The following is a 21,777-nucleotide window of genomic DNA, read 5'->3' as shown; positions in this document are numbered from 1 at the left end:
CTCAGTTGTTATTTGACTATACCTGAAAAGTTGAAATCTCATTCATGCTATTAATGTTTTATTTACCTCTTAATACATTAACAGCATATGAGGAGGATGGAAAGGATGGAACCTAATTTCATCAAAATTGCTCTGAGAAAAGGAAGGGGAGATGGAGGAGGAAAAAACCTAATATGGAAATGCAAATATACTGGGATGAAAAATCAGCCTTACTGAATGTGCATTCTCTACTCTTGATATTTACTAACTTGTGCATGTCTGTGGATAAAGATTCAGGCAAATTATTTAAGTTACTAGAGAAATTAACATTTCTTATATTCCAAATTTAGCCTAATATTAATCATTCACTAACCTCAGCATTTATCATTTATTGTTTATCAAAAATCCAAGCAATGCAAATCAAACACCTACTTTAACATAATGTTGTTTGTTAAAACTAACATTATCCCAACAAACTCTACTATAGATATCTATACAGTTTAGAAGCTGAGGATTATAATCACTAGACACAGACTAAAAAGTACTATAATTTCATAAGGTGTCTTTCTGCAAAGATACAGACTCGTATGTAAAACATGTGCACTAAACAGTAAAATAGCGAACTACCAATGAGGTAGCAGTCTCTTTAACCTCAATTGTTGCCTTGGAGACATTATCACAATCGCAGGAATGTAACAAAAATAACAACTGTTACAATTACTATTTGACAGGTGGTTCCATGTGCTGCTTGAATATAACTTATTCTCAATTAATTATGTATAATTGTCTTTAAAGGGTTAGAGAAATGAGGCTAAGGGAATTTAAGTAACTTACGAAATTCACAGAGCTAGACGGTGAAAGAGCTGGAGTAACTCCTACGCCTGTGGCTCTGAATAACCAGGCAGATATATAATACATCCGTGCTTGGAAGTTCTCCAAAAATGGTGGAGAATGAAGACAAACGTCAGCTGCCAAGCAAGTAATAAAATAAATCTGTGTCTAAGTCTGCGCCTCTGTCACATCGCGTCACATCAACGTGTAGCTCACGTTTCCTTCAGGTCATGAATACGCCTCTGCATGTCACCCTACGTCGCGTCTACGTGTTCCTCACGTTTACCTCAGGGCACCTCTGTTACGTCACGCACGTCACGCACGTCCCCTCACGCCTGCCTACTATCTCTTCCTTGTCTCAACCATCCGTCCCAAGTCAGTCTCCGTCTACCTCACGGCAACCGCTAACTCTGCGTCTGTATCTACACGAGTGTAGGTAGGTACAGACGGGAACGTCTTCTGTTTGATTCTCAGGGAGACATTTCATTTGAGGCAATTTGTAGAAAGTATTTTCAGAGAAACCTTATTGTTAAGGAGAATAGTGCCTTCTAGCTGCGTAGCATAAACTTGGATTTTTCTAATAGTAAAAAGAGAAAGAGTTAGGAAATAGGATATAAAGTTTGAAATCCACAATGCTGAAGGAGACTGAACTTGGATCAACTGGCAAGTTTGAGAGCCTTGGTCAGAGAGTATGTGATCCTAATATAAGAAAAGAGTGACTGTTTGGCACTACAGGAAATAGAAACACACACTGCGCTGCAGAGGTTAAACAGCAGTTAATGAGAGAATGAAATCTGGATGGAATCTGAACGGTCTGTTATCTGGCCATTTCGGCATTGCATTCAGGTAGGAAAGCTGTAAGCTCCAGAGCTACATAGTAACATCCAGGAAAAGATCATGATTTGCGTGGTGTGTTTTTACCCTAGTTAACTGAGGTTTATAAAGGAAGATGCTGATTTCCCTTTCAATGGAATCTCAGGTTACAAAAATCTGTTTTGTGTTAAGAAGCAAACCCTGTAAGAAAAGAAAATGTACAATAGTTGCCTTCTTAGGGCTTGTATTGAACATACAAGATAAGCATAATCAAATCTTCCTACAAAATAGTGTCTAAATATGCCTTTGTAGTTGCTGTGGTTGGTTTGAAAGTGACTAAGCACATGATGCTAATAGTAATAACAGATAATATTTCACTAGTTACAAAATACCTTTCTATTGATTAAGATCTTAAAATAATTTTATAAAGTTGTTTTATCTTACATGAAAAGATGAAGAAGTACATTCAGAATTAATTTTATTAGAGACATACATGACTAACGGCAGGCCCTATAGTTCCAGTTCTCATGTCGTCTATTGAGCAGAAATATAATCAACTCGCAGAAAACACACCCTTTCCATTATGGCACAGTAATCCAGATATGACAAATGTTTATAATAGTATAAGAATCATTTTTGATGAAGGGCAGTTATTTTAAATTAAGAAAAAAAAACCCTTCAGTTTGTAGGAGTAAAACTACTGGTATAAGTGAAAAGTTGCATGGTAAATGTATTCAGCCCTGAAATAGCCTCTGATACTGCTCAACTAACTTGTAATGTGTCTTGCAGCTCACGCTGCTCTTTGGAAACCACTGAGGGTGTAATCCTGCTGCCCTTGCATTTCTTTTATTCTCATGTAACTTCCATTAACATTGCTCAAAGTTCAGAGTACTAGGAACTAAGGGCAATTTTTCTCTGCTTCCTCAATTCTCAGTAGCTTTGCAGTCATAGACATTTAGCAACACTTTCTCAATAAGAAAGGGGGGTATTTTGCACAGAACTAAGAAAGCTGCAGGGAAGCCCTGCTTACTGCAGGGAATCTGGGGGCTGAGCCACGTGACACATAGCTCCGGTAGGGCACCAGCTGCTTGGAAACACCTCAGGGCTGTAGGCTATGAGAAGAGAACTCCCATTCGCTGTGTGTACACCTGATTGGCTGTATGACAGCAATGCCTTCCAGCCCAGCAGTTTCTGTTCCAGTATTCACCAGATGCAATTAGCACAGTCAGAAGGAAGCAACTTAAACTGCCAAAATAGGCCCATAACCTCATTGTTTGCCCATTACTAATCACAGGGTATATCTTTAGAGCAACAAAAATCCTATGAAAACTTTAAGAAAGTATCCCTTCATTCCTAAGTTTTGCCATAGTTCCTCAGTTTGTAAATGCCATTATATAAAATAGGTTTCGTAACAAAGAGGTGTCATTTCCAATTGAAATCTGTTCTATATACAACAAAAGTCGTAAGTTCTCTTGGCCAACTAATAACTGGAGAAGCCCAGGATATTACTGTAAACTACAACTTGGAGGTTAAGATATGCACATTCGTTTTCTATTTCCTCAAATTGCCTTTTGCCCTAATAATGATCCATAGATTGATTTTCTTAGATAAACTAAATCCCATATTAAATACATTCAATGTTGATATTTAAAAGCTTACTAGCATCACCCCTTAGAAAATGTATATGACGCTTTACCCCTAAAACAAATCATTGCCCCTTACTTTATTTTTCTGATAAATGAACTGTCTTTGAGACTTGAACCTGATACTTGATGTCAACATATTAATTATTTCCTGAGTTTCCTACATGAAAATGTCAAAATCTTACTGGTTAATACATAAGTTCTGTTTTGAAATAGAAGCAGTTGAATCTCTTTTCCAAAAATCTTCTTGACACACATATTAAGAGATAAGGAAGGGGCTAGAGTAAAAGACAAATGGAGAGAATTCAGATGTGCTTTTCATCACATCTGCAGACAAATTGCAATTTTTTTTCCCACTGATTCTGACTTTGTTTTACTTTCTTTTTAAAGAAGTGCGCAACATATGTTACAACTAATCATAGAAAAGCCACTGGGAGAATAAATGCTGTCACAATAATTAATAGTTTAACTCACTCTGAGTATTTTCAATATTAATAACCAAACTGGGACTTTTATGTTAGTGTGAATAGGAACATATGTTGCTTATTGCATTTTGTCTCTAAGAAATGAAAACTGAACCTGCTCATTCTTCCTGGGTTTTAGTCTATATCTTGATTTAGAGCAGGACAAAGGAATGCAGTCAACACCCTGTTTTCCAGTGTGGATTGATATATTATGCTACCATTCCATTAGCCCTCAGACCTCACCTTCTTTGGCTATATTCCCAAGAGTGTTCAGAATAGTATAAGGGATTTCAAATATCATGAGTAATGTGTTGACCAAATAAACAAGCAAGCAAGCAAACAAAACTTGAATAACCATCAAAGCAACCCTTGTCTATGTTTCTAGGTTTATATCAGGAGCCCCCTTCAAAAGGATTCAAAATCAAACCACAAAGTTCTTTCCTGGTTGTACAGGGAATACTGATTATTTAAATCAGCTTTCTGTTCATAAGTCTTATAGTTGATCATCTAAAAGTATAAAATATCTTTACTCTCGTCATATATGTAAACTATTGTTTACTATTATTACTAATACGGTCATTTTTGTTGATTATTGTTTTAGGTATTTTGTTGTTCTGTATTAAAATAGGGCCCTTATTTTAAATTAACCTCATGGGTATATAAATATATGTGGATATTTTTATGACCACATTAATTACCAGACTAGAAAAAGCACATGCAAAAATGACTCAATTTTTAGTCCTTTGTAGAATACAAATTAGTTTATGAAAAGAAAAAGTATAAAGGATATCTGCCTGTTCATTCTTGTTTCAAGGTATACCATTATGGGTTTTTTATTGATAAGATGGTACTTTGAAATGTAAATTAACATCAAAAGTTAATTTAAATACTTTCAATTAAAAAGACTTATTTTCAGTATCTTCACCCCAACCCTGGTATAATATTGACTAAGGCCACTTAACCTGTGAATAGTTTTAAACATTTTTTTTCCCAAAACTCAAATCAGCATTAGGTATTTTATTTATAAACAAAGGCAACCCTTTTCTAGCAGATACTGACGCATTTCTAAAGTCATATATGAGCAAATTAATTCCCTATCTATTAACCTTTTACCTAAACACATGGTGAAAGTATTTCTTCAAGGAGAATAACCATGTAGAAATTAGTTTAGTTATGACACTATTATTATTATTGTATCTACTGCTAATCATCAACAACATCATCAGCAAACAACAAAGAACACAAAGACCATGATAGACAAATAGCCTTTTTCATGTGTATGGACATCAATATTTGATTTATGACAATATGTAGTTTATGAACACAGACACTGTGTGGCTATTCTATCCCAGGCTCTCATTTTGTGTACATGACATCCTGAAGGCCACACATCTAAACTGATTGGCTGGATTTGTTATCTTTATGTTACTTCCCTGCTGACTTTTCACTTTTTTACACTCTTTACATCCTACTGTTCTTAAACTAGTTTTAATTTTATTTTTAAGACAAAACCTATTTTAAAATATATGGAACATTTTGAAAGTAAATCCAGGGTATAATTCTATCATTTCTGTACATAAATGCATATGATTAGCCATAACACATGTTGTACTGCTTATGCATCATATCATTTTTGTATCATTTTGGAAGTACTAATATATATTTAGCAGTAGTGGATACATATCATCACAGTCAGTGACATTGCAGAGAGTAAGAGAAGAGACTTTGATTGACAGAAAACAATGGAAAAGATAGTACTTGAGCTACCACATATCATTCAAGTAATGAGATAATATTAATCCCTCCTAAAAAAAGATAATTTCTAAAAATGCCTCCCAATCCAGAAGTAAGTCCAGAACAAAGCAATATGTAATAAGTTTTGTGCAACTTTGCAGTTATTAATTAGGAAGGGGATAAGGAAAAATAATGAAAGAAAAAGAAGGAAAAAAACAACCCAGGAAGAAAATACTGGTAAACTGAAAAGAGAATGAACAATCACTTCAATTGGTCTAACAGCCTTGAAGCAATGAAGTGATCTGTTTAGAATAATCACTTACGAACTAGGACTGTTCGCTATTGTTAGACATTAAGTGGCCTGAATCTAGTTGAATCCAGGAAAATAGGATTAAAGTTAAAAATATGCACTTCGTGACAATATAAGTAGAATCTGCAAGATGGATAGATTGTATGTAAACACAGCTAATCCAACAATATGATGCATAAAACTGTTTGCTGAATTATATGCCAGATGATACTGGGTGAATAATTATAACTTCTAGATACTGACAGTAAGAATTAAATGTACATTGTAGAGCAGTCATTAGTTCTTTAAAGTTATTGAAGCCAGTGGTACTTTTCCCATATGCTGTTCTAATATAGTTTATGCCACTCACTTTGATTAATTTCTCAAATTATTCTTGTTGAACTTTTAGGTTAGAAGGCTTCCTTCAGTGTTTATCAAGCAAATCTAAAAGCACAGAAAGAAAAATTCTATTCCTAGCCCCAAAGTTGTATACAACCATAATGAACACAATTCATTTTTGAAAAATCAGTCCAGAGGTTTCATTTGTTTAAGCATGTTATTCGTTATATGTAATTTCACTTTTACTTAAATGTAATGTGTGTCTTTTAAATTATACCTCAATATTATGTATGAGTATTAGAATCTTAGAAAAACATCAGTTCACAAAATCAGTAACTGATACATTCAGGCACAAGAAATGGAACACTTGAAAATCAGTGTCCTAAACTAGAATCTGAAGATAGGACATTCCACTATTTGTTCAATAGTTCATCGATACTATGATTTCCATATTCTCTCTTTTTACTAAGCCATTATTTTGTGTGTTGACTTTGTGCTTGCTGTCTGTAGATAAAATGTGCCTTTAACAGCTCTAAATGTATCACCATTCAATGAAGAAAACCTTGGAGAAAGTATAGGAAAAAAAGTATAGAAAAAGAAAATTGCCGGTGAGATAGTCCATTACATTTTTTTAATCAGAAATAAATTTCATCTAAGTTCCATAGCAGATTTGCTGATTTGTCCTTATAATTTACTGATGAACGCTAAGTCACATAGACATTTCAATCTAAAGGGAGGTTGAGAAATTAATTAGTTGTCTTTTTCCACTTCTAAAGTATAGGTGGGTTAGGGAGAAAAAGTTGACATGTTTTTGAATACCTCAGTTTTATAACATCAAACTTGACTTAAAGTTTATGAAATATGAGATTAACAACATGTGAAGTTCTCTAACATATGAATTAGAGCATAATTTGAGGAATCACAAGTGTTGCTTCATTTTGTCACTGGAATGATTCAGTGAGAGTTTCAATGATGTGTTTGTTTACTTTCTACCAAAATAAAGCAGAGGCAGCAGTGGAAGTTGGGAGAGGAGACTTATATTAGACTTAGTGATGTAATGACACATTTATACTACCAAGATTTGTTGATACACTAATTTGTCAGGGTTTAGCACAGATATTTTAACTAAAAAATAGAGTAGGACATGGAATCATACTTAAAAACTTTTTGGAAAGGCTAGAGGATTGGCAGTAAGTGGAGCTAAAACTGGGACAATAGATTTCAAGAAGTAACAACTGTACCTGCCAATAAGAGGCAAGAAAGTTGCTGTTGCTTCTCTCATAGCTAGTGTCCTCACAGTTATGGTGAAAGGTAACAGTTTTGTGAAAACCCGCAAATCTGGTTACTAATTAAAATAAGGACAGCAAACTTATTTTTGACTACTGTACTGCTTTGTCTCTTGAACACTGCACTGCAGAATCTAGCTATATATTCATCTCCTTAGCCTCACTAATTGTCTCCAATACAGCTAGAGGAAATCCTGTGCTTCCTTATCTCAAACCTGTGTATCTCATTGAATATGCATGCTAGCTCCAAAGAAGCCTAGGGAATTCTGTTTTCTTCTTCTTTACTCCTGAATTATATAGAAGGTATCTAGGAACGGATAGTCTGAGGGCCATAGCCCAGAATAAGTAAAGTTATTTTCAGGATCAAGAAAAGAACAATTTATTAATATGTATATTTATTAATGTTATGTTATATGATCATAACATATATATATAATTATAATTAATATAAATAAATGAAGAAGTAAAATTAGATTTTCTTTTAATATATATATCTCCCAAGGATATTCATATTATAATATATGAACTACCCAAATTAAATTGGTAGTAAAGATTATTTCCTGGTCATCTCAGGTTTCATTGTAAAGGTATTTTTAAAAAATTTGCATTTTGGCCATAATCTAAATAACAGGAGTGATTTGGTACTTTTTCTGTGGGACAAGAAAGTATTATAAAGTTTTATTAAAATAACCAGTCATTTATCAAACTGATATTTTACAATAACAAGCATTTCCATTTCTAAAAAATAAATTCCATACATTTTCAACTCAGTCATTACATTGTACCTCTGTTGTTTCCTATGACTGATGTTGAAAGATACTTCTGTTCATCTTTATGTGTATAGATAACAAATGTTTGTTTCTCAGCCTTGATGTTTCAGCATTACTTTTACATTATTAGAAAGAGATTCACAACTCCCTAGATGACTAATGCAAAGCACCTCTTTAAAACCAGACAGCCATATAAAATTCTAAATATTCTCCAAGCTTTTAAAAAAATTGATTAAAGGATTAGATCTGTCAGTGCACATTGTTGTAAGTTTCCTTTGAAAAAGTGAGAGTAGAGATATATAAAAGAAAACATGATTAAAAGAGGAAGACAAAAATGCATTAGTAGAAATGACTGATATCATTTCCCAAAACTTAATATAGTATATAATTTTGAGGTTTTGATTTTATTAGTCATGACTCTTCCCATTTTTTAAGAATTTATATGTTCTGAGTTTAAGAAAGTTTATGTGGATAGAAGTAATAAACATCTACCTACACTCTTTCAAAAATTTGAATAAATTCATCTAAAATCAAGTTATATAAGTACATTATTAGATAATGTTTTTAAGCTTGTCACACTGAGGACACCAGGTCATTAACAGAGATTTATTGAATTCCCTACCTAAACAAGAATGCATAGAATCTACATTTCAGGTATTTTTATAAGTTTGTTTTATAGTAAAATTGTCTAAGCCTAGAATACACAATAAGCTCTATTGCACAAGTCAGTGATTCTACCTAATATTTTTCTTAATATGCATTTGTGATATTTCAGTCAAACTTATACAAGCAGGTTAATTAAATTTTATAAATATTGAAAATCAATTTTTTATGTGTTTTAAATAATTAACAATTTTACTTAAAACTCAGATAATACTAGAAAGAAATAATATGCAAAATTGTTTGGAACAGTATTTTCCTTCTAATGTGAATATATCACCAAAGAATTAACATAGTTTTGTACATATGTTTATACATACAGGGATAAAAATTCTAATTTTTCTGTAATAACTGAAGGAAAATCTGGACAACTCCCAGGCACAGTGATGTTGAACACTTGTGAAAATTTTAGAATATTTCTGTTAATATGTTCACATTTTTAAAATGTGTAAGTGTTCTAGCTCTTTAAAGTATGTTTTACATTTGGATAGAAAATGAAAGTGTGAGTAAGAGAATGGTATTGATTTTTCTTTCCGATTCTGTTACTATGAAAAGCTAAAGAGGTCATTAAAATTTTGGGAGTAACATTCTAACCTATAAAATGAACTAATTCGTGTAACCAGTTGTAACAGCCTTTCCCCCCTCCCCCGAGATATAGGAAAAGGTTTTGATTTGGAATTTCTAAGTCAAAAATTACTCTCATTATGCTGTTTCTATGTTTCATATCTGAAATATCTCTGTGGATAGTTAAATTATTTAAGGTCTGTGGCAATAATGTAGGTAGTTCTTCAAATTCAAAGTTACATTTACAAATAAATGTTTCTATTCTAATAAGAAAACATTGCCATTACTCCCCTTAGTTACTTAATATAATCATGTTCTTTTGGGAAGTTTCCTAAATATTTCCAGTTTTCTGTATTGGCTTCTCATTGTACATGGGGGTTATGAATCATTACTCCTTGGAGAGAGAATACTTTCAAGCAAATTTCTCATTTTAAGAGTGTGTACATTAAAAGTCTATTCACGTCACACAGAATGTCTAAGAATATTTTAACAAAGCCTTTTATTGGCTTATGAACCTTTTAAGCATTGTAGATTTTTACTTACATCAAGAAGTTTATCTGTATTGTGTACATAATCCAATGTAGACAGTAGTGTTTTTAAAATAAAACAGCCACACATGCTTCTATTATGTGTCTTGCTTTATTATAGTCCCACAGAATGAAATATATTTTTTCTTTTATAAATGTATGATATATGTCATATTAAGGATATGCTTCTTTTTCCTTGTTGGTGTTTCCTTCAACCATCCATAAAAGTATACACTGACTTAAATCATTTTAGTTCAGAGATTTAGGCATTAATTTAAAGTTAGTTGTCAGTCTAGATTTTGATCCTTAGAGGTAATCTACCTTAATTTGCTGGTTTCTTCTAAGATTCTTCTCCTAAACTTCATTTTTCTGTAAAAGAAAATTATGTATGTGTAATTTTGGATTTCTTTTTGTTCACACGCTTTGTGGTTTTTAATGTATTTAATCAATCTCTTGATATCTTTTATCAGTTTATAAGGTTTTCAGTTCATTCTTTTCCAAATATGCCTCTCTCTCTCTTTCTTTCTCAATTCCAATTAAAATATGTTAACTATTCTCAATATTTACTTGATGCCTCTTCCCTCTCTTTGATATATATGTATGTATTTTGATTTCTGTTCCTCCATGCTCCAGTCTGGCTATTTACAGCAATCCATCTTCAAGTATACTAATTCTGTCTTAAGCTCTTTCTAATATCCTGCTAAACTCACTTAAATTATTTTTTAATTTCTACATTGTTTAGAGTTATATAATTTCCAGTTTTCTATTGAAATTTTCAATTTTGTTTTTTACATGATTCAACATATATTTTAGAGTCTGTGTCTATTAGCAAGAATAATTTTAACCTTTGTGTTCTGTTGCCAATGTTGATTTTCTTTTATGTTATCTTTTCTCTTTATAGTAACAATTTTTTTACTTTGTGTCAGACATTGTGTTTATAATATTAATTATGGAAATATTTTGAGGCTAACGATAATATTATTTTCTTCTAAATAGGATTTACACATTTTTCTGTCAGGTGACAGGTATTGCTACTAATTTGGGACCACTTTGTTCAAATTTCAACAAATGAGGTGATTTAGGCTGAGGTACAATTCTTTAAAGAAAGTGGTTTCCTCCATGGTACTATGAAAAGCTAGGGAGGTCATTAAAATTTTGGGAGTAACATTCTAACCTATAAAATTAACTAATTCGTGTAACCAGTTATAACAGCCTTTTCCCCCAAGATATAGGAAAAGGTTTTGATTTGGAATTTCTAAGTCAAAAATTACTCTGATTATGCTGTTTCTATGTTTCATATCTGAAATATCTCTGTGGATAGTTAAGGTTTTCTTATATATTTCTTGGAAGAATAATACGATAACAATAGACTTTTTGTAGTTCTTATTATGTCTTAGGTAATTTACTTGGTGTTTTAGAAGTATTAAATTGTTTAACCCTAACAATCCTATCCTACATGGTAGATAAAATTTTATCAACATTTTAAAGAGAGCTTACTGATACAAAGGGAAATCAAATAATTTGCCTAAGATTATTGGTAATCATTAGAACTACTATTCAACTTCAGTTTCCATGTTGTTAGAACTGCTATGCAAATGTGCATTCCCATGAAAGATAGTTGCCCTTCTGGGCAACTAATACTTTGCAAGAATCCACTCAAAAAACTATTCTTCCCTGGAGCATTTACATTTTAGGATAATGTCACCATGAGAAGAACACAAAAGTATTTATCTCTATCCACAAAGTACCTTATGAAAGCTGTGCAACATACTAAGTCAAGCATTACCTTCTGCTCTATGTTGTCCCTTCCAGCTCATACATTCCTCTTATTATTGTCGCGTGCCCTGTCCTCGCCGGCAAGAACAGCATGCAACAACAGCAGGATTCTTCTGCAGAAAGCTTTATTCTTCAGCTCTTTGTGAAACAAATGAGTTGGGCAGGACCCAGAGGGGAAGGAGAGGCTTGCTTATATAGTTCTCATGCTCTGACCTGGTTGGTGCGGCTCCATATGCCTTATTAGCATAACCATTTGGTGGGTCTCATTGGTCCTTATGCCAAGGTGCAATTAGCATGTAGTTTAGTGGTGTGGGATGATTTGTCATTAGGAAGTTCGGGGCCTTCCGGCTGCCCTGCATTGGGCGCTATTTTCTGAGCGCGGCTGCCAACATCTCCCCCTTTTTTGTCTAACAGAAGCTCAAGGCGGAACTTGCCAGCAGAGGCGGAGACAGAGGCCTGACCTCCATCATACTTCCTGATGCCCCCTTTTTGGAGAGGGGTTCTGGGCATCTACCCCTATGCAGTCAGGCATGCCTCTCAGAGGGGTCCAAGACCTCTTGCAGTGCTTTGCCTCGCATCCTCTGGCTGGCGTTGGGACCGCTTGGTACAAAGGGTTTGGACCCTTTTTCTCAACCCTCTTGCACCATGAGCTTCTTAAAGAAAGCTGTGATTAAGCATTGAGGTACTCGGGCCTGGTGCAGTACCACATGGGCTCAGGGTGCAAGAGCTACCTCAAGCTAAAGCCGAGCTTCCTTCTTAAGCATGTTGAGCCACACTTGGAGAGAGGCGCCAACGTCTATCGCCATTAGGGCTTGAGCAAGGATCACCTTGTCCTGCTTATGTTGGTTGCGGAGTCTGCATAACAACCAGAGTAAGAGCATGAGACCTCCAAGCAGGAACACGCCCATCCCAGCCATGCCCGCCCACTCCTTGACGTGGGAGAGAGCTCTGAGGAACCAGGAAGAGAGTCCTTCCGCTACGGAGATATCTAGACGGGTGGAGTTGATGTGGATAATTTCTCGCCGCAGCTCTTCTAGTGTCCCATCGAAGTCTTGGGACCAGTTTCCTGAAAGATACTGGGACAGGTCTCGTGACAGATTAGCTGCCCGTGTAAAATTTTTATATTGAATGCTAGTGATGCAGAGGGCACGATATTTCCGCTCACATCCCAATTGGGCCATTTGCCAGAGCACCTCTATTTGTTCCTCCACGAGATCTATGCGTTGATTGAGGATCATTATTCCTCCTTTCAGTTTGCCATCAAGTGTGGACTGTTGGTCCAGGGCAGAAGCTACTGAGGCTGCAAGGTTATTGAGCTCTGTAGCCGATTTGATGGAGGTGTCTAAAGCTATACCAGCGGCGGTGGCTGCGACCGCGGTCGCGGAGATCAGGAGCACTATGGCGGCTGTAACACCGAAATCGCGCCTTTCTCGAAACAGAGTCATGGTGTTAGGGGCATCTACGGGAACAGGGACCCAACGGGGGATGCGGACTACCAAAGCATTGGTAAAGTTACGCGCATCCCAACACTGAGACAGAAAGCAGGTTTCATTGGAGCAGGAGTCAAAGCTACTATTGGATAAGATAAACAGAAATGGGGGGTATACGCATACTGGAGAAGGTGGAAAAAGGGAATTAGGTGACTCGACCTGATTTTGCTGAACACGTGTAGTTCTCGTTGTTATGGGTCATGATCATGTTCCAGTGTGCGCGCGTGTGGTTATTCTCGCACCAAAAGGTGATATTTTTTACACCGATTCCCCCACCCTGGAGGGTGGAAAAGGGGGAGAGGTCGGTACACGAGCCATTGACTCCACACAGCATCCATTTATGGAAGGGGTTCATGCTCAGCTGCTGACGAAACTCGCCTTCAAGCACCTTTACTGGCCACCAAGCCTCATTGGCTGGCCGTCCCTCCATATCTGGGGAGATGGTAAACTCCTGCCTCTCAGTTGCCCACGTTACTACAGTTGACTGACAGTCAGTCCAGGGCCACAGCTCTCCCTCATAGTCGCCCACACAATGGGAGGCATATTTGGGTTGACGAGGCCTGTCAGTGGAATTGTTCCTGGGAGAGTGTACAAATGTGCCATTGATCCAGAGAACCATCTGGTGGATAGTCATGTTCTTATAGGGCGGGCTCCCTTCCTTATTAGGCCCTTCAAATTTAGCTGACATAACGGGGAGGCCACTGGTCTCTAGAATTATGTCACTGAACCATCCGTATTTCCTCCGTTTCAGGGAGATACAGCCAGCTAGATTCTGAGTGGTGAAGCATAATGACCCATTAGTTACGAAGGATCGGTTTTCTCCCAATGGGGCTGTTAGGGTGTCCTTTTCTAGGTAGGGCAAGTTCATACTAGAGTTGGTGGTGAAAAAGCGGGGAAAAACGGCTGCATTGAAACGGACAGGCATAGGCTTAGGAAAGGCAGACAGGATTCCCCATCTCAATACTCCCTGAGTCGGGGTCTCCAGTGTCAGGAGCAGGGTCAGGAGGTATAGCGAAGTCATCTCCTTTGTTTAGGACTTTCCTCGTTAGGTGCTCCGGGATCCAGAAGGGATTTTCTTCACCCTGGGGGAAAACACACACAGCTCCCCTGGATCTGATTATGATTGGATCCGGGCCCTTCCATTGGTTAGATAACACGTCCTTCCATTTTACTAGTTCTTGTGGGTCTTTTGGCCACTGATTATGGCGATCCGCTGCTGTATGGCCTTGAGCATCCAGATTCAAAAAATTTATAGTGAAAAGTGCTAGGGCTATGGCAGTTTTTGGTGTGGGGGGTATATCTTCAATTCCCCCTTTTTGTTTAAGTAAATAGGATTTGAGCGTGCGGTTCACGCGTTCCACAATCCCTTGACCCTGTGGGTTGTAGGGAAGGCCAGTGATATGTTTTATCCCCATGTGATGACAAAATTGAGCAAATTTTGTAGAGGTATAGGCTGGGCCATTGTCTGTTTTCAGAATCTGTAGTAACCCCCATGCGCTCCAAGCCTCAAGGCAGTGCTGGATGACATGGGAAGCTTTCTCTCCTGACAATGGGGAGGCAAAGATGACTCCTGAACAAGTATCCACGGATACATGTACATATTTCAGTTTCCCAAAAGACGAAATATGCGTCACATCCATTTGCCAAACTTGTAAAGGCCTAATACCTCTGGGGTTGATCCCAACATGAGGTGTGGGAAGGAAGCTGCAGCAATGTTGGCAGCTAAGGACAATGTTCCTAGCTTCGGCCCTGGTTATGCTAAACCGCTTGCGCAGTGTTTCGGCAGTGACATGAAATTGTGTATGGAATTTTGAAGCTGTGGTGATAGGGTCTAGCAGGGGAAAAGCTATATTTCTGGTTGCGAGGTCTGCCAGGTGGTTTCCTTGGATCATAGGCCCGGGAAGGCCTGAATGTGCTCTGATATGAGTTATATACAAAGGAGATTGCCTATGAAGTAGTGCTGATTGTATCTGTTTGAACAAAGTGGCTACTGGGCTGGACGCTTTGATTAGCCCGGCCACTTCTAGAGATTTGACTGCATTAACTACATAACAGGAGTCAGACACAATATTTAAAGGTTCAGGAAAGATTTGTAGGACCTCTAAGACTATGCGACATTCCACTATTTGTGGAGTGTCAGGCGTGTAGCCTTTTGTCACAACTTTGCCATCATGGACATAGGCACCTGTGCCTGTCTTAGACCCGTCCGTGTAAACTGTTTTTCCATGAGGCAGCGGGGTTAGGCTAGTGACCCGAGGAAATACTAGGAGATGATTTTTGGCGAAGTTGATGAGGGGATGTTTAGGGAAATGATTATCAAAGGTTCCTGAGAAACTGTAAGCAAGTATGGCCCAATCATCGTTCATAGCACATAATACTTGTATCTGTTCTACGCTGTAAGGGGTTATAATTTTAGCTGGAGCCTCTCCGAAATGTGTCATGGAGGTTTTTACTCCTCTCAAAGCAAGTTTGGCCACGGCTGCCGGATAGTACTCTATTGTCCTAGCCTGAGAGGCTTGGGGATGGATCCAGATCAGTGGGCCGTGCTGCCATAAAACTGCTGTTGGCAGCTCCGGGGTGGGAAGCACACACAACTCAAAGGGTTCATTCGATTGCACTCTATTTAATTGTGCTGTCATCAAAGCCTGTTCTACTTTGCGAATGGCTTGTAATGCGTCAGGTGTGAGGGAGCGCGGTGACATTAGTTGTGGGTCTCCTTCTAGGGTTTTAAATAGTGGAGTCAATTCAGTGGTGGGTATCTTTAAGTATGGGCGCAACCAATTAATATCCCCTAGGAGTTTTTGGAAGTCATTCAAATTTCGCAATTGATTATGTCTTATCTCAAGCTTTTGGGGGCAAATTACATCTGTGTAAATGGTTGCTCCTAGGAATTTGCTAACACTAGATTTTTGGACCTTCTCGCTTGCTATATTCAGTCTCCAATTTTCTAGGGATCTAGTGAGATCTATATATGCTTCTTCTATTTCTGCTGGTTGTGGGGAGCAAAGAAGGATGTCATCCATGTAATGGATGATCTTTAGCGTGGGATAGGTCTTACGAATTGGGTCTAGTGCTCGCTGAACGTACAGTTGACATATTGTGGGGCTATTTGCCATTCCTTGAGGGAGGACCTTCCACTGAAATCTGGCATCGGGTTGTTCATGGTTAATAGCTGGCAAAGTAAAAGCAAATCTTTCCCTGTCCTTGGAGCTTAGAGGTATAGAAAAGAAACAATCTTTAATATCTATTATGAGCACTTTCCATTCTTTGGGTAAGGCAGAGAGGAGTGGCAGTCCCCGTTGTACGGGTCCAAGCATTCTCATTTGAGCATTTACTGCTCTCAGATCATGAAGCAACCTCCATGATCCTGACTTTTTCCTGATTACAAATATAGGTGTGTTCCATGGGGACACAGAGGGTTCTAGGTGTCCCACTTGGAGCTGCTCTTGCACTAAGCAATGAGCTGCTTCTAATTTTTCAGAGAATAGGGGCCACTGAGGAACCCATACGGCCTCCTCTGTGAGCCAAGGTATGGGCATGGCATCTTCAATGGCCCCTATGAAAAACCCAGGCCGTGACGGTCATTCTTTACTTTGGGTAGGATGGGCTCTATGTGTCCCTGTTGGTGTTTCCCCAGCCCCTTGCCAGGGATGTATCCCATGTCCATCATCATGCCTTGGGCGGGGGTGGAGTATTCATTAATGAGTTTGAGGCCTAAGTCTCTCATGACATCCCTCCCCCATAAATTGACCGGTAGAGGGAGTACATAAGGGGTGACTGTACCCTCTTGTCCTTCAGGGGCTCGCCATTTCAATGGTTTGGCACTAATTGAAGGGCTTGACTCATATCCTAAACCTTGTAATGAATGTGAGGATTGGGTCACAGGCCACTTGGAGGGCCACCAGGTTGCAGAGATAATACTTTTATCTGCTCCAGTGTCTAGGATTCCCTCAAAGCTCTTTCCCTCTATTTGAAGAGTTAATTTTGGTCTGTCTGCTAAATCTAATACTATGAAGGCTGAATCCCAGTCAGAGGAGCCGAAGCCCCTTTCTCCCCTCTCCGTGTTGGTAGCAGGATAATTGGCGTGGAGACTAGGTAAAACTAAGAGCTGGGCTATGCGGTCTCCCGGGGATATAGGATAGATTCCTCTGGGAGCCGAACACATGATTTTTACCTGTCCTTCATAATCTTGATCTATAACTCCGGGATGAACTACCAGGCCTTTCAATGCAGCAGAAGAGCGCCCTAGGAGTAACCCAATGGTATTTGGTGGTAGGGGGCCTTTAAAGTCTGAAGGGATAGGCTGAACTCCCATCTGTGGAGTCAACACTATTCTGGTGGTGGCACGGATGTCCAATCCCGCGGAACTTGAAGTGGCTCTCCTTGGGGGGCCTGGTTGTTCCCGAATGACACTTGCGTGCTGGTTGCCCCATATATTTGCGGGCCCTGGTGACGGGGGCCCCTCTGGGCGTTTTTTGGCAGTTCTAAGGGTTTCCCTTCTATATCTTTAATAGACCGGCACTCATTGGCCCAATGCCTGCCTTTCTTACACTTAGGGCACAACCCAGGGGTCTTTTGGGTTGTTTGTTCTGAAGCTGGGCTCCTACACTCTCTCTTTATATGTCCTAATTTCCCACATTGAAAGCATTTGATACTTCTGTTAGTGATCCTGGCTTGTTTGTGGCTCTGTAATATGGCCGCGGCTAGGGCCGCATTGGTGAGTGGCCCTCCTATTTCTCTACAGGCTTTCAACCAGGCATGTATCCCTTTTTGTTTCCAGGGTGTTATCGCCTGTCTGCATTCCTTGGTACATTGTTCAAATACTAATTGCTCCAGTAGGGGCATTGCTTGTTCCTGATCTCCAAATATTCTGCCTGCGGCCTCCATCATACGAGCGACAAAGTCAGAAAATGGCTCGCTCAGCCCCTGAATAATTTTTGTCAAATTGCCTGATACTTCTCCTTTGTTGGTGAGGGCTTTCCATGCCTTGGCGGCGCACGTGTTTATTTGTGCGTATACCTGTAAGGGGAAGGCGGTCTGGTTGGCTACCCACTGTCCTTGGCCCGTCAGCATATCATATGACCACGCAGGCTGTCCTTCGGCCGCATTTGCGCGTGCCTGGGTCATGCTGATATCATGCCACAATGCCTTCCATTCTATGTATTGCCCCATACTAGAAAGGCTTGCCTTAGTTACATATTGCCAGTCTGCGGGTGTCATGGCTGTCTCTGTTAATCTCTCAACTTGTGCTATGGTATAGTTAGCACTGACTCCATAAGCCCGAACGGATTCTGCTAACTCCTTAACTTGTTTATGGCTCGGGCTGGTGAGAGCGTACGCCATTATCCTCAAATACAGGAAACATTTGTCTAATTGCCTGAAGAGTATCTGGGTGGCAAAAGGAGAGTGCGCCACTCACGTAAGGTGGCGGGGCAACGGGCGTTGGGGGACACCCTGCTTTCATTTTTTCCTTGGTCCGCTTTTCAACTTTGCTGGTTCCCTTACTTCTGCACTCTGCGGTTTTATTCTCTTCCCCTTCCTCTGCGGACGTTAATTCCTCCTCAGATTCCCTATTGGAGAGTTGGAGGTCCCTCAACTCTTTCCAGGGGTATTTACTATTTTCTCCGAGGCGATCGTCACTCGCTTCTCGGGGCTCTTTCGCTTTTGCCCTAGGCGGGCTTTCTCCCTCACTCTGAGGTTTCTTTACCTTCGTTTTTGTGGCCTTTTTTCGGCCGCACGCGCTCTCTGTTTCCCGTTCCGTTTCTGACATGCTCTCTTGGATATCTGTCAATGCTCTCTGACCTTCTTTTATTACCTTTTCACATCTCTCATCTTGCACACAAGCTCTAATCAGTTTCCAGAGGGGCCTGGTGCCTCCCCTCAGGCTACCCTCCTCCTCCTCTCTATCAAGATCTTTCCCCAGTTTGTCCCAGCTCGGGATTGAGAGGGACCCTGAACAAATGAACCAGGGGGCCACACGGTCTATCTCCTTCACAAAAGATCCTAAGACTTTGCTGGAGACCTTCAAGTTTTGCTCTTTGAGAGCTGTCTGCAGCGCCGTGACTAATGACGGTGCATTCCCCATGGTGCCTCCTTATTTACAGAGAACCATCAACCATCATCCTAAAAAGCAGGGGCCTCTCGGAACTTACCCCTCCGGGCTTTCTTCTGACCTGCAGTTCTGAATCCTCTCCAGATGTCTGAAGGGTCCTCCCTGTGCCGGTGATGTTCTGGTTCCCGGGATTCGGCACCACTTGTCGCGTGCCCTGTCCTCGCCGGCAAGAACAGCATGCAACAACAGCAGGATTCTTCTGCAGAAAGCTTTATTCTTCAGCTCTTTGTGAAACAAATGAGTTGGGCAGGACCCAGAGGGGAAGGAGAGGCTTGCTTATATAGTTCTCATGCTCTGACCTGGTTGGTGCGGCTCCATATGCCTTATTAGCATAACCATTTGGTGGGTCTCATTGGTCCTTATGCCAAGGTGCAATTAGCATGTAGTTTAGTGGTGTGGGATGATTTGTCATTAGGAAGTTCGGGGCCTTCCGGCTGCCCTGCATTGGGCGCTATTTTCTGAGCGCGGCTGCCAACAATTATTACTGTGACATTTAAGACACTGGGTAGGAAATAACTATTAGGCAAGATTTTCCAGGCACAGAGCAATCATACATTATGCATAACTAATATTTATTATAGAATTTACCATGTGACAGCAAATCTGATGAGTCATGTACATGGATTCTTGCATTTAATCACTAAAGCGAATCTATAGTAAATATTATTCCCATTTATGTAGATTGCTAACCTAAGGATTAAACATTTTGTGATTTATCCAAGTCTCTTAGTAAAGTTATAGAACATTAAAATTCAATCTTCACCATTTTGACTCCAGGAACTGCATTTGAACCATGGCACTGTATTGCCTACATGTTGATTTCGTTGAATTTTATAAAGAAAAGACAGCTTCCCAAAGATACATATCTGAGAAAAAGAAAAGTAATTACTTTTTTTAGGCAAGTCAGTTTCTAAAAGGTTAGTTGCTTTTAATTACTGAAATCTTATCAATATACATTAAATCTGACACTGCATCACTGAATACTAAAATCTTTTGGTTTATCTTCCTTTCTGAATGGATTTATTTTTCCTATTCAAGATTTTGTTGCATCATGCTTTGTGATTTGAAAATACTAGTCCACTGAATTATGCAGATATTCCAAGTTGTGCCACATTTCATTATAAAATGTATTCTAAAAAATACCATTGTTTTCATCATTGAAATAGTTGCTGACTTCATGGTGATAGAGAGAAGTTTTCTAAATTTATATTTTGGCTTGAAATCTTATATTTTATTATTTGCAACAACAACAAAAAATTGAGTTGGTTTCTTGAAGTGTCATGTGCACTTCAGTTTTCAAGTCTGTATTGGTCAAATACACATGTCTAAAAAACCATAATTTATCTCCTATAGAGATATTTAAACAAAATGTGCTTCATGAAAAAGAAGTCTAGTTATGCATATATAATTCAAACTATTGCTCAGGTGTTTTTCCTCAAGTTAACCATCATACTTCAGAATACCACAGAAATATTTACAAACACTTCTCTTTTCATGACAGAATATTACAAAGAGGTATACTTAAGGATTAAAAGTTATTAAAATTATTAAATTTAATGCTTCATCAAGGACATTCTTGATCTTTTACTTATTGCAAACATATGGAGGTGAAAATTACAAAAACTTCAAATACATTTTGGTTTCAATGCCAATGCCTTGCTAGTACTAAAATGTTAAACAATTTATATACAGTATTGCCTTTGTACCCTCAGTTCAGACATCAATAGAGTTAAAAAGAAAAGGCATTAGTATTAGTGTGGTAGGTAGAATAATGTTACCCAAAGATATCTACGCCCTAGTCCTCAGAACCTGCAAATATGTGACCTTACATAACAACAGGGACTTTGCAAATGTGATTAAGTTTTGGGACCTTGAGCCGGGGATATTATCCTAGGTTACTGGATTGGCCCAAACACCTGAACCCCTAAGAGAACCTTATCTAGCTACAGTGAGGAAAAATAAATGACATAAAAATGGAAGGAGAATTTTATACTGTGAAAGGGCACTTGGCCCATTGTTACTGCCTTTGAAGACTAAGTAAGAGGGCCATGAGCTAAGGAGTGTACATAATCTCTGGAAATTGAAAATGTCCCTTAGCTGTAAGCCAACAAGAAAATAAAACCTCAGTTTTACAACTGTCAGGCATTATGTTCTGCCAACAACCTGAATTAGGAAACAGGTTTTTCTATAGAGCCTCCAGAAAGGATCACAGCCATAACAATCCTTTTGATTTTTAGTCTGGTGACACCTATGTCAGACTTGTAGCTATAGAACTATTAGTGATTTGTATTCTTTGAATCTGCAGAGTTTATGGTAATTTATTATACAGCAATAAAAATATAGTACAATTATTTTAAAAAATTGTTTGGACCTCACAGTCCCCTGGAAATTGACTCAGGAATGTCTAAGAGTCCAATAATTCATATATTGGGGTTTGCTGTTCTATACCACCACATAAGATTAGTTCATGTATGGGAATTATTTCTTATATTATGCCTAT

General features: G+C 38.5%; 1 long non-coding RNA gene across 2 annotated transcripts in view; it reads left to right on the top strand.

Moving 5' to 3' along the window:
* The first annotated feature begins 1,151 nt into the window (after window positions 1–1,151).
* Window positions 1,152–21,777, top strand: part of LOC140845029 (uncharacterized) — a 144,414-nt gene continuing 123,788 nt past the window's right edge. For both annotated transcript variants that reach the window (XR_012123647.1, XR_012123644.1), the window contains exon 1: window positions 1,152–1,246. This is a non-coding gene — a long non-coding RNA (uncharacterized lncRNA). The remainder of the gene's footprint in view (window positions 1,247–21,777) is intronic.

The sequence above is a fragment of the Manis javanica genome, chromosome 2 (assembly GCF_040802235.1).
Source record: "Manis javanica isolate MJ-LG chromosome 2, MJ_LKY, whole genome shotgun sequence".
In the NCBI taxonomy this organism is placed as follows: Eukaryota; Metazoa; Chordata; class Mammalia; order Pholidota; family Manidae; genus Manis; species Manis javanica.
This window is presented reverse-complemented; position numbering and strand designations above follow the sequence as displayed.